General features: G+C 49.3%; 1 protein-coding gene and 1 long non-coding RNA gene across 4 annotated transcripts in view; one reads left to right on the top strand and one right to left on the bottom strand.

Annotated features, from left to right (window-relative positions):
• Positions 1-13,801, bottom strand: part of EFCC1 (EF-hand and coiled-coil domain containing 1) — a 106,774-nt gene that overhangs the window by 28,275 nt on the left and 64,698 nt on the right. The gene's annotated exons all lie outside the window — the stretch shown is intronic.
• LOC122174400 (uncharacterized) overlaps positions 1-13,801 on the top strand; it is an 84,294-nt gene that overhangs the window by 28,396 nt on the left and 42,097 nt on the right. Inside the window, exon 1 of one of the 2 annotated variants that reach the window (XR_006176138.2) lies at positions 7,515-8,667. The exons of the other annotated variant lie outside the window; for it this stretch is intronic. This is a non-coding gene — a long non-coding RNA (uncharacterized LOC122174400). Of the gene's footprint in view, positions 1-7,514; positions 8,668-13,801 lie in introns of those variants that run through there. 2 annotated transcript variants of the gene reach the window in all.

Here is a 13,801-nt window from a genome sequence, read left to right as displayed (position 1 = left end):
AACTGGTTGCTAAATTTAGAAGCCGGTGTAGAACCAGTTCCTAAAGGGGCGGGTGGGTGGGCAAACTCCGTTCCATGGGCCACATCCAGCCCGCGGGACCGTCCTGTCTGGCCTGCCTGAGCTCCCATCTGGGGGGGCTAAGGCTCCCCCGGCCCCTCCCCCGCTTCTCCCCTCTCGCAGAGCCGCCAGAGCCCTGGGGAAGTGGCAGGGCTCCCGCGGCTATTTAAAGGACTGGGGCAGTAGAAGCAGCTGGAGCCCCGGCCCTTTAAATAGCCCCCGGACCCCCCCCCCCACTACCCCAGGGCTCTGGGGGCTATTTAAAGGGTCTGGGGTTCCCCTGCTTCTACCGCCCCGGTCCTTTAAATAGCTGCCGGAGCCCTGGGGCGGTAGAAGCAGCAGGAGCCCCGGACTTTTTAAATAGCCCCCAGAGCCCCGCTGCCGCTACCCCAGGGCTCCAGCAGTGGGGCTCTGGTGGCAATTTAAAGGGCCTGGGGCTTCAGCCCCTGCTGGGAGCCCCAGGCCCTTTAAATTGCCCCCTGGGGAAGCCGGGCCATGCTGGTATGCCGTACAGGGGCATACTGGCTTACTTTCACCTCTGGGTAAGGGGATGGGGCTGCAAGCTCCAGCGGTTGCGTGGCATCCTTACACAGCAGCATGGTAAGGGGGCCAGCCGGGGCTGGGAGGAGGGGTTGGATAAGGGGTAGGGAGCGATCGGAGGGGGCGGAGGTTATGGGGAGGCGGTCAGGGGATGAGGAAGGTGCGGGTTGGGTAGGCGTGGGAGTCCCCGGGGTCTGTCGGAGTGGTTGGGGCAGTCATGGGACAGGGAGCAGGGTGAGTTGGGTAGGGGGTGGGGTCCTGGGGGGCAGTTAGGGTGGGGGGTCTCGGGAGGGGGTGGTCAGGGGACAAGGAAGGGGGATTGATGGGTTGTGGGTTCTGAGGGGGGCAGTCGGAGGCAGGACGTGGGTTGGGGTCGGATGGGTGGGTGGCGGGGTGGAGACAGGCATGTGGGGCTTGTATTCACCGCGTGGTTCCCTACCGGGTCTTCAGCGGCACTTCGGCGGCGGGTCCTTCACTTGCTCTGGGTGAAGGGCCTGCCGCCGAAAACCCGGAGTGAGTGAAGACCCCCTGCCGCCGAAGTGCCGCCGAGGACCCAGTAGGGAACAGGTTCTTAGGATTTTGGGAGCTCATCACTGGAAACAGCAATGCTTAATCCTATAGAAAGAATTGGCCTGTCTCCAGGTAGAGAAAAGTACTAGGGAATGACTGGTTTCAGAGTAGTAGCCATGTTAGTCTGTATCCACTAAAAGAACAGGAGTACTTGTGGCACCTTAGAAACTAACAAATTTATTTGGGCATAAGCTTTCATGGGCTACACCCCACTTCATCGGATGCATAGAATGGAACATATAGTAAGAAGATATATATACATACAGAGAACATGAAAAAGTGGAAGTAGCCATACCAACTGTAAGAGGCTAATTAATTAAGATGAACTGTTGTCAGCGGGAGAAAAAAAAACTTTTGTAGTGATAATCAAGATGGCCCATTTTAGACAGTTGACAAGAAGGTGTGAGGATACTTTACAAAGGGAAATAGATTCAATATGTGTAATGACCCAGCTACTCCCAGGTTCTATTCAAACCCAAGTTAATGGTATCTAGTTTTCATATTAATTCAAGCTCAGCAGTTTCTCATTGGAGTCTGTTTTTGAAGCTTTTCTGTTGCAAAATTGCCACCTTTAAGGAGGCTGGTAGGAACCCAAACAAAGTCTCAATCCCAACAGGATACTGTGAAGACCCAGAAAGGGCTGAACAAATGGTAGAGGGCCAGATAAGGGGCTAAGGATGGAAGCAGGGCTCCAGTACGGGAAGGGAGACAGAAAATACCTATTTTTATTAGGGCTGTCAATCACGGTTAATTCATGCAATTAACTCAAAAAAAGTAATCACGATTAAAAAAATTAATCGCAATTAATCGCAGTTTTAATCACACTGTTAAACACTAGAATACCAACTGAAATGTATTGAATATTTTTCATGTTGTTCTACATTTTCAAATATATTGATTTCTATTGCAACACAGAATACAAAGTGTACAGTGCTCACTTTATATTATTATTTTTATTACAAATATTTGCACTGTAAAAATCATAAACAAAAGAAATAGTATTTTTCAATTCACGTCATATAAGTACTGTAGTGCAAACAAGGCTTATTTTCTCTGAAAAGGGGGGAGGTATATTACAGGGTAGCTGGTCCCTGTAAGTACACCAGGCCCAGTTCCTGTGTGTCAGAGCAGTTGGGCCCAAGGGGGCAAGGCTACACCTAAGGCTATAAAGACCTGTCATTGGGCAGGAAGAGGAGGAGTGATTGGGTCAGGCTGTGCCTGGCGGGAGAGGAGCTAAATCCTGTGGAGGGGCCCTGGAAGGCTGTCCTGGACCTGTTCCAGAAAGGGAGAATAACTGGCTGGGAGTGGAAGAAATGTAAGAAGCTGGATCACCTCCCGGGAGGAGAGGCTGTGAAACACTAGGACAAAGGATGAGCTACAGGACTATTTCTGTTTGTTTTACCTGCTTGTGTTTGGCCTGGGGAGGCCACTCGTCCGGTTTTATACTGGACAGGCCTCTTTTTGGCTGGCTTGTCTTCTGCCCAGTACTGGGACAACATGGATGTGGTTTTGTCCAGTATCTGATGGGGGGATGCTTTTTTGAACAGTGCATGGCTCTGTCCCTGCTGGTGTGACTTTGCACACGTATGAGGTCAGGCTGATGGGGGCAGGGCAGTGCACTGTTGAAAATGGCATCCCCTGTGTAGCATGATCTTGCATGCACCATGTATGGTCATGCTGGTTGTGGGGAGAGGTCATGCAGGCAGGAATTGGCCCATGCTGTTCCCAGAAGTGCCAGAATGTTGGGTATTTTGGGAACATGTGAATGGTCACCATAGTTTTGACAATAAGCCTTCTTAAAGGAAGCTGAGTGGGGCAGAGTGTGTTTGGAAGCTGGGGAGAAGCCCTGCCTTGTGACAGGCCCCTTTGGGTTTTAGAGCGGGGTGGGCAAAATTTTTGGTCCGAGGGCCACATCTGGGAGGGGAAATTGCATGCAGGGCCATGAATGTAGGGCTGGGGCAGGGGGTTGGGGTGTGGGTGGGAGTGCGGGATGTGGGCGGGGGTGCAGTGTGCCAGAAGGGGCTCAGGGCAAGGGGTTGGGGAGCAGGAGTGGTGCAGGGTGTACGAGGGGGCTCAGGGCAGGGAGTTGGGATGCAGGAGGGGGCACAGAGTGCCGGAGGGGGCTCAGGGCAGGAGGTTGGGGTGTGGGATGTGGCATGGGGCTCGGGCAGGGAGTTGAGGTGCAGGAGAGGTGTGGGGTGCGGCAGAGGGCTCAGGGCAGGAAGTTGGGGTGCAGGAGGGGCGCGGGGTGCGGCAGGGGGCTCAGGGCAGGGGGTTGGGGTTCGGGGTGTGGGCTCCAGCCTGGCGCCACTTACCTGGAGCGGCTCCAGGGTGGCAGCAGCGCGCAGCAGGGCTAAGACAGGCTCCCTGCCTGCCCTGGCCCTGTGCCACACTGCTCCCAGAAGCGGCCAGCACCACGTCCCTGTGGCCCTTGGGGAAGGGGGGAGGCAGAGGGCTCCGCGCGCTGCCCTCGCCTGTGGGTACGCCCCCCCCCCAGCTCCCATTGGCCGCGATTCCCCATTCCCGGCCAATGGGAGCTGTGGGGGGCAGTGCCTGCAGGCGAGGGCAGCGCACGGAGCCCTTTGCACCCCCTCCCCATCCAGGGGCTGAAGGGACGTGGTGCCGGCTGCTTCTGGGAGTGGTGCGGGGCCCGTGGAGCCACAGGGGTGGCAATCCCGCAGGCCAGATCCAAAGCCCTGACGGGCCGGATTCGGCACGTGGGCCATAGTTTGCCCACCCCTGCTTTAGAGATTACTAAAGCTAGTTCTGCATTTAAAAGACTGGCTTGCACTACGCTGTACATTTGCTGCTTAAGCTTTGAACCTGTAAACCATCGAGCATCTTCCACTAGTGTGAAAATCTTTTCTCATAGATGTGGGTGAGTGTCGGGCTGGTGAATCGGGAAGTGTTGATAGCTATGGTGTTTCACATCTGGAGATCTGGTTTTAATTTAGCTTTCAGCCCTATGCACATTCAAGAGCTTACTAGTAAAAATAATTCTTTCCATAAAACTCTGCTCTGTCATGGCTTGGCACTACTGACTGTCTCTGCTTAGATGAGATTCAGGATAAAGCTAAACAATATCTTGAAGTCTTCGTATAGTTATTACTAAAGAATGTTCTAACTAGCCTCTGAACTACAAAGTTAAAGATAAATTCAGCTTCTTGTGGATAGGGATTCCTGAGATGGGATGAAAGCATATAGGTATGCTCAGGTACCCACAAATGTGAAGCACTTGCGGGGAGCACAATAGGCAAGGTGTTTTATTTAATCTTTCTGCCCAACCCAGGAACTGGGGGGAGACACATCTTTGTTTTGTCATTTTTGGGAATGCCAGCTGTGAAACTAGAAAGAGAGTTGAGTTTTGAGCAGGGGACTGAGAATTAGGCACTTTAGAGGTCAAATCCCAGAACAGACATCAACTTCTGGGGCTTGCATCACGTCTCCTAACCTCCTTGCCTCAGTTTCCCCAAATGTTGTAAGGCCAATTATTGTTTCTTCAGCCCTGAATAAAAAGTATGACGCAGTACTGACTGCACACCGCTCTAGAAAGACTCATTTCCTGAAGGCGGGGAAAAATGACAACTCCCATTGTTTCAAGGAATTTGGACTGATTTGAAGTGTGAACCAGCGAGCATCGGTCCATCCATGCTAGTACTTCAAAGTCTTCCATTTTGGTTTCTCTAAAATATCTTTGCCATTTCATTTTTGTTTTGAAAAATTGCTTTTTCCTACCCCCAGTTCTTCCACTTCATTAACTCATCTGTTCTATCCTATACCCCCTCTTTACCGTTCTGCACCCCCTGCCCAAAACATACTTTGCTGCAAGACCCAACCTATTCTGATGGGCTCTTCTGTGTCAGATTAGTCTGAAGTATCAAAGGAAGCAGTAACAGGGTTGACAAATGGAGAGTTCAAATAAATCTGATTTCATAGATTCATCGATTCCAAAGCCAAAAGGGACTATTATTATCATTAGTCCAACCTCCTGTATAACAAAGGCCAGAGAACTTCCCCGAAATAATTCCTACAGTGTATCTTTTAGAAAACCATCTAACCTTGATTTGAAAATTGGTAGTGATGGAGTGTCCACCATGATCCTTGGTAAATTGTTCCAATGGCTAATTACCCTCACTGTTAAACAATTGTCTTATTTCCAGTCTGAACTTGTCTAGCTTCAACCAGCCATTGGATCATGTTATACCTTTCTCTGGTAGATTCAAGAGCCTAATTATTAAACCTCAGTTCCCCATGTAGGTACTTGCAAGCCGTAATCAAATCATCCTTTAGCTTTCTCTTTGTTATGTTAAATAGACTCCAGAAGCTCAATCACAATCAGGCATGAATTCTAACCCTTTAATCCATTCTTGTGGCCCTTCTCTGAACCAACTCCAATTTATCCACATCCTTCTTGAATCATAGGCATCAGCACTGGACACACTATTCCAGTGCCAAATACTGAGGTAAAATAACCTCTCTAGTCCTGCGTGAGATTCCCCTGTTTATGCATAAGATCGGCCATTCTGGATCAGACCAAAGGTCCATCTAGTCCAGTATCCTGTCTTCCAACAGTGGCCAGCGCCAGGTGCCCCAGAGGAAATGAACAGAACAGGTAGTTTTCAAATGATCCATCATCTGTCACCCATTCCCAGCTTCTGGCAGAGCAAGAGCATTAGCCTTTTTGGCCACAGTGTCACACTGGGAGCTCATGTTCATCTGATAATCTACCCTCTCCCTCCAGCCAAAAACAACAACAACAAATCTTTTGAATTTGATCATGTAATCTGGATTAAATATCAGAGGCTGGGGGGTAGGGGCATTATTCATTGTTCTGGAATGTCTTGCTAGGGATGCAGCATTATATGTCTGACGGTCAGAAGCAACCAGGGCAGGATAAAGGAAAAAGGCTCGGTGGACCAATAAACTGAGGATGATGCCCTGTGTCAGGGACCCAGCATGTTGTTCGAGAGACAAGGGGGAAAGCTGAAGGGGTATAAAGATAATTTCTAATTCAAAAACTGACCGAAATGGGAGAAGCTATGGAACAGTCTGAGCTGCTGCACAGCCAACTCTACTTTCAAGATCAAAGGAGTACAGCTGCAAGCCTTTCTGTTTACAGAGCAAGTGGGGGGCAGCTAATATTTGCTGATCTTCCTGCAAGGATGTGTGCCCGGTTTCTTTACAACTGTAGCAGGATGCCAGGTTTGAGGGAGAGTGAGGAAGGTTCTAGACAGAAAGTCTGGACTGAAGCAGAAGAGACAGAGTGGCTTTAGGGATAATAACATTTCTTGCTCAGTGTTGGAAGAAAGCATCTTTCTGTGATTCTTTACCATTGCCACATGACCCTGAATTCCCTTAGGAGTGTGATTCAAGTAACGGGCTAAGTTCTGACTTGATTTTCCCCTCCTGGTTAGGCTATATAATAGGACCAAGTCAAGCAGGAAAGAAGTGCTTTTCATGGGTGCTTACTCATGCTTCCTAATTCACACTGGTGGGATACACAGCCGATGCCCCAATACCAGCATGTTTACTATAACTGATACAGCACTGGGTGGAAAGGGGCATGGGCATGGCAAAGCTAGTCAGGGACAGAATAAAGCAAAAACCCTGATCTTATGATTTTGAGTCGTGTGCTTTAACCACTAGACAGTTCTTCTTTACAAGTTCTTTATGCAGCAGCACAATGTAATACAAAACACAGGCACTAATTTTGAACGTGCAGAGGTGTCTGAGTTTTAAGCAAGTGGGACTAAGCAGCCCAATCATGACACTTTGTACTGCCATAATAAAGCCTCATTGGAGGAAGTTACAGTTTTTAAAGGGTGGGTTCAATTCTTTTTCATTAGTATTCACAAACCGTCTAACAGGGTTTCATCAATAGGGAGAGGAGTGAATAAACAGCACATTTGTGTGGGGCAAAGATCACAGGGAAAAGTGGCTCTGAAGATTCCTGGGAAGCATTTGTGTACCATGCTGCGGCAAGGTTTCCATAGTGACAGTCAAACAGTCCACATTCATTTTAAGGCCTTTGTACTGAGGATAATGGGCAGCTTGAGAGAGGGAAAATCCAAGAGCAGAGAGTTTGCAAAGTGTTGGACCTCAGAATAATGTCTGTGACTAATTGGCTTTTAATTAGTGCTCCTGTCATTGTTACGGAAACTTCTAACCGCAATACAAAGCACCTGTTTTTGCCACTGACCAAACTTTTAAATTTTTCTTGTTTAATCCAAGGCTAGCTCTAGGGAATTGTTTGGCAACGTAATCATAGATTCTTAACTGCTTCAAGGCAGATTCTTAACCATATTGCCTAAAAGAATGCATGTCTGTAGTGTGTGTGTGTGTACATAGCAGTATATGTTGATGTGAAAATACTATATAATTTCAGAGGTGGGAAAAACAGAAGGTATTTTTGGTTTTGTAAAGCTAAAATTAGGACTGATCCTGCTACCATTTTATCCAGACTTTCAAAGTTCAGAGATTTCACAGAGTGGTTTTAGTTCTGGGCCATCTCTAATAGGGAAGGAACTATACCTTTAAGAGATTATGTATTACCACCATACATTTACAGCTTCTCAACACATATCAAGCAGTTAAAATATCATGGTATAGCTTCATATTGGAACTAAATAGGTGTGTGGTCTATCAGGATTCCCTTCCCCCTCCCACACTCTTAAAACCCCAAGAAGCAGTGCCTTTTCTTCCAGCCGAAATAGTACGAATGTACCTCCCACAGCCCATCCAGAGTGATCCAAACATTGTTCAGAGGGTTATTAGCTGATGCCCTCCACTCCCTCAGCATGCTGTCCCTGCAGCTCTGCACTCCTCCAAATCCCAGCCTCAAGTTCCTTCCACTTTCACAGTCCAAAGATGGCCAAAAGTTTTCTTTAAACCTCTGTTGCATCACACCCCAAATAAACAAATTAAAACCTTTTATGCTAAGTTTTAGTCTGTCTTTTAGGGCCAAGTTTTAAACCCCTAAAAATAGGGCAGGTTTTGTTTGTTTATTTGTTTGTTTGTTTTTAGCAGTCTTTGGTGCAGTGGCTATAATGAGGGAGACCAGATGTCTTGGAGTTTTAATGATTTGTGAATAAAACTGTCACGAGGGGAAATTTGGTCTCTGAAATAAGGGTCATAATTCTGGGGTGTCTTTGTTATCTTCTGCTTATGCTAATTTTCTTGTTAATTAACATAGATTAACATAAGCAGAAGAAAACAGAAAACTGTTATTCAGAGCAGGGTTTGAATAGAGTGCAGTCAATAAGGCACAGGACCACTTTACAGAAAACTCTGGGAAAAATGACCTTGCTGACTGCAACTTTTCCTGCTCAATCATTCTACTTGTCCGCATGTGCCTTCAGATGAGCAAATGTAACAGGCTGTGCTGCTACGTGTGATAGCATAAGATAGGAGAATAATCATGCTTTGCACTCTCGTAGCTCTCTACATATCGAAAGGTCAGAGAGAGACTGAGGGGGGAGCGACTGGCTCACGTCACACGAGGTACGTCTACACAGCATTTTGGAACGAGCCTCCCAGCTTGACTTGACAGGCTTGTGTCAGCAGGGCTCACGCGACAGCTCTTTGAAGTTGTGGCTTGGCAGGGAGCTTGGGCAGTCAAGCCTAGGGAGGGGGTTGGCGGTCCGATTGGAATGACATTCTTTCCCCATACATATAGGAGTGAGCGGTTGCCTTTATGGGGACAAGCTTAGCCTCGCTCCTGCTGGCTGGCCCTTTTGGCTCAAATGTTAGAGTGGCAGCCTTTGGTTCATGAAGGTCCCAGTTCAAGTCTCAGCTGTAACACGCATGATGCCCTCAAAGCAAATCTAGCCACCAGATGGGGGTACTCTGTTAATTGGGCTCTAATAGCTATAACCACCAGCTGGCTAATGTGGAGTCATCTAATAAGGGAGGGTCTTATACTGAACTATTTTGCACAGCATAATGAAATTACAGTGTAGACGCGAGTCATTTATTGTCCACAGTAGCATCTGCTAAAGAGCAAAAATGGATTGATTTGAATGTTTCCATCCCCAAAGATACATTGTCCGTAATGCCCCTGCCTCCCTTGTTGCAGAAGTTGGATACTGTGTAGTGAGGAAGGCAGAGGACTACAAGAAGAGAGAGGATGATCTCATGCTTTAGGCAGTTGAATGACACCCTGGAGAACTGGATTCTATCCCTGCCTCTGCCTGCCAGAGTTCCTTTGTGTTGCTGGACAAGTCACGTATATCACACTCTTCACAAGTGGTCACTAATTGTATTCCTCATTTTGTGGGTGCCCAGTTTGAGACCCTGATGTCTGATGTGCACTCACATTTGCAACAGAACTCAATGGGAGCTGTGCTTTGAACACATTAAGTGCTATATAATACTTATTACTTTGAAAAATCAGCTCCTAAGCATCTTAGATTGGGGATCTGCAATTAGTGGGCACTTTTGACTTTAATCTTTATGTCTCAATTCTCCTTCTGTACAATGAGGATAATAATACCCCCTTGCCTCACAGAAGAGTTACGAAGATAAATTCATTAATGTTTGTGAAGCTGTCAGACACTATAGTGATAAGCACCATAGAAAAACCCAAGAGGAAATTAATATAGTTGCTCCTTCCATGAGTACCATCCATCCTACACACTGAATGAGGTAGGGGTCCTGTAGGAAAAAATAGTGTGTTCCTGTAATTAAAGACTCTATCAAAATGCATACACACTAGGGGGCCGAATTAAGGTTGCACAGGCATCCTTAATTCTGGTATTTCCTAACTTTTGGGGGCTGGAATTTGCAACTTGTTTTGTTTTATTGTAGTTTTATCACAGAAATGTAGAGCTGCAAGGGACATGAAGAGGTCATCTAGTCCAGCCCCATAACCCCACCCTGCACTGAGGCAGGATTAAGTATACCTAGACAGGTGTTGGTTCTTTAAAACCTCCAATGTTGGGGATTCCACAACCTCCCTAGGTAACCTGTTCCAGCACTTAACTACCCAAAGTTTTCTTTCATATCTAACCTGTCTCTCCCTTGCTGCAAACTAAGTTGATTACTCTAGACTAAACGTGCCCAATTCTTTAAACCTTTCTCATAGGTCTAAACCTCTTATTTTTGTTTGCTCGCCTCTGGATTCTCTCCAATTTGTTGGCATCCTTCTCAAAACATGAGTGCCCAAAATTGGACACAGTACTCTAGTTGAGGCCTCACTAGTGCTATGTAGAGTGAAACAATTACCTCCCGAGTCTTACATATTCACTTCTTTTAATGCAACCCAGCATATTTACCTTTTTTTTTTTTTTTTTTTTGGCAGCAGCAGCATAACATTGTTCACTCAATCAATTATTTATTTATATTACATACACCCTCTGTGTGTGTGTGTGTGAGAGAGAGAGAGAGAGAGCATGTGAGCGTTTAGCATTGATGAAAGGTGCCAGATTGACAACCCTATTGACTGAAATTCTTTGTCTGTAGCACAGATATAGCACCAACAGCAACAGTGTAAACTTTCCTGTGCTCCATTGTGGTTCAACACTGAACTGAAGGAAAAACTTTTAAAGATGAGGATAGTTCAGTCTTTGCGATTATTCAGCCCTTGGCCTGCTTAGATTGCCAACAAGGTTGTCCGTTATTATTATTAAATCACTTATTTATAATATTTAGTTTAAAGACTTGTGCTGTTTAATGGAAGATGTATTTAATAACTGTCATACAACCTGCTACTACACTAAGCAGAGGTGGTAATTTTGGTAACCTCTGTTCTTAGATGTGGTTAGAATCTGTATTGTACTGTGGTGACATTTTGAGTATGTATATAGTGAAACAGACTGCTTTTTAAAAATCTGATGGATAATAGTGACTACATTGTCTTGGATGAACGCCTATCATTTCTGAATGGTCATTTAGATACTGTTGTCCCTTTAATGAATTCTTTTGTGACATTATAAAAGAAATACTTTCCAGATATTGTTCGAGTGGAACAAAAAATTCCAGTGCCACACCCTGCTAGCTAGAAATTCAGATATTCATACTGGAAGTCTATGAGTTGGAATCGCACAGTGCAGTTTTAAGGGAAATTGTAAATATCTCTATTCTTCTTCGAGTGCTTGCTCATATCCATTCCATTAGGTGTGCGCGCGCCGCGTGCACGATCGTCGGAGAATTTTCTACCCTAGCAACACCGGCGGGTCGGCTGTGGAGCCCCCTAGAGTGGCGCCTTCATGGCGCTGAATATATACCCCAGCCGACCCGACGCCCCCTCAGTTCCTTCTTACCGCCCCTGACGGTCGTTGGAACTGTGGAGCGCGGCATAGCTGTTCTCCACTCTCCCTAGCTTATTTAGTCATTTACAGTTATAGTTATAGTTCTAGTTGTTTATAGTTAAATAGTTGGTTTTTTCACTTGTCACTAGTTGTTATATAGTTCAAGGGGATTAAGGGGGTTGTCTCCCCCTTTTTCCCCCGGCCGCGTGGCGGGGCTCATGCCCAAGGCTCCCGGCTTCAAACAGTGCGCCTCCTGCGCTAAGCCTATGCCAACGAGCGACCCGCACGACTCCTGTCTGAAGTGCCTGGGAGAGTCCCATCAAACAGATAAGTGCAAGATCTGTAAGGCCTTCAGACCAAGGACCAAGAAGGAGCGGGACTTTCGGCTCCGGCAACTCCTTATGGAGGCGGCACTTACCCCGGACGCTCCATCAGCGCGTCAGGCCCCGGCACCTGGCACCTCGGTGCGCAGTGCCCCGGCGGCACCGACTATTCCGACCACACGAGTGGCGTCGGACAAGCCCCCACGGCACCGGACCTCGTCGGCACCGCAAGCACAGCAAGTGCCTCGGCGCCGGTCATTATCCCCGGGGCATAAAAAAGCCCATAAGACGGGGACCTCCGTGCCGAAGACGCCGGCTCCCCCAGTGCCGGGGGTAGAGCCGCGTCCACCTGTGGAGCACCGGAAACAGGTGCCTCCAGCACCGTCGACTCCGGCTCCGAGGCCGTTGAGTCCGGTGCAGATAGGATCTCCACCGAGACCGGCGGTGATACAGTGCCTCCCGTCGACCCCAGAGACCTTTGAGACGGCGAGAGACTTGATCGCTCTCACGGAGCCGGCACCACCCGAACCACCGGCACCCACGGCACCGTTGACTCGTCCGGTCCAGTCTAGGGGGAAGCCTGCCTTGATGCGCCCTCCATCGCAAGGGCTGGAACCGCGACACCGGTCCAGGTCCAGAAGCAGGTCCCCACGCCGCTCGCAGTCCCGGCGCCGGATATCTCCTCGGCACCGGTCGTACTCGCGGCCAAGATCTTCGTCGCGGCACCGCTCTGCGTCTCGGCACCGCTATGATCGTCGGCACCGATCAACATCGAGACGTAGTTCTCGGCACCGCTACGATCGACGCTCGACGTCGAGAGGCCGCTCCCGGCACCGGGCCTACTCCAGGTCATCGTCGAGGTCCAGATCCGACTCCCGGCACCGGCGAGGTCATCGGCACCGGTCGCGGTCCCGGCACCGATCGCCGGCACCGCGTGGAGATAGAACATCTCCGGACCGGCACCGTGCGGCACCGCAGCCCACGGGATTCGTCTCGGCGCACTCGGCACCGCCATGGCCATCGAGATCGGTGTCCCGCTCCTCTGAGGACTTATCGAGATCGCCATACCCCCCTCAGGGGCAAGCCGAGGAGCAGGACATAGGCCATTGGCAGGAGGTAGCAGAGGACCCTGCTCATGGCCCATCTCACTGGTCGTTCTGGACCCCGTGGGCGTACCATCAGGCCCAAGGGGCTCCAATAGCTTCGACCTCTCGCTCGGGCCACTCCGTTAGAAGGGCCCCGGAATCCACCATCTCTCGGCCTCCGCCAGGGGGCATGGAGGCTTCCGTGTCCGCACCACCTGACGTCCTGGACCCAAGCGCAGGTGATGCTCCGGCCCAGGAGCAGGGAGACCAGGACCCTCCCTTGGATCCTTTACCTCCGGAGGCATCTTCCTCTTCCTCTCCGGATGAGGCAGTGGCGGGCACATCGTGCACAGGTCCACCCCCAATAGATCTTCGGGCTCACCAGGACCTCCTACGTAGGGTGGCCCGTAACATGGACCTGCAGGCGGAGGAGATAGTGGAGGTGCAGGACCCCATCGTAAATATCCTCGCGGCGGATGCCCCATCGAGAGTGGCGTTACCCCTGATCCGCACGATCCAGGCGAACGCAAATACGATATGGCAAACTCCTGCCTCTATCCCACCCACAGCGAGAGGGGTGGAAAGAAAGTACTTCGTCCCTTCCAAAGACTACGAGTACTTGTATACCCACCCCCAGCCGTGTTCACTGGTGGTGGCATCAGTGAATGCAAGGGAGCGCCACGGTCAACAGGCCGCAGCGCCCAAATCGAAGGAGGCTAAGCGCCTCGATTTGTTTGGCCGTAAAGTTTATTCAGCCGGAGGGCTGCAACTTAGAGCGGCTAACCAGCAGGCGCTCTTGAGCCGCTACAACTTTAACTCCTGGAACTCTATGGGGAAGTTCAAGGAATTGGTTCCCCAAGAGTCCAGGGAGGAGTTTGGGGCCTTGGTAGAGGAGGGTAAGAAGGTGGCTCGGACCTCCTTGCAGGCCTCCTTGGACATAGCGGACTCTGCTGCGAGAACCCTGGCCTCAGGTATCGCT

Source organism: Chrysemys picta, chromosome 7 (genome assembly GCF_011386835.1).
Source record: "Chrysemys picta bellii isolate R12L10 chromosome 7, ASM1138683v2, whole genome shotgun sequence".
Taxonomy (NCBI): domain Eukaryota; kingdom Metazoa; phylum Chordata; order Testudines; family Emydidae; genus Chrysemys; species Chrysemys picta.
This window is presented reverse-complemented; position numbering and strand designations above follow the sequence as displayed.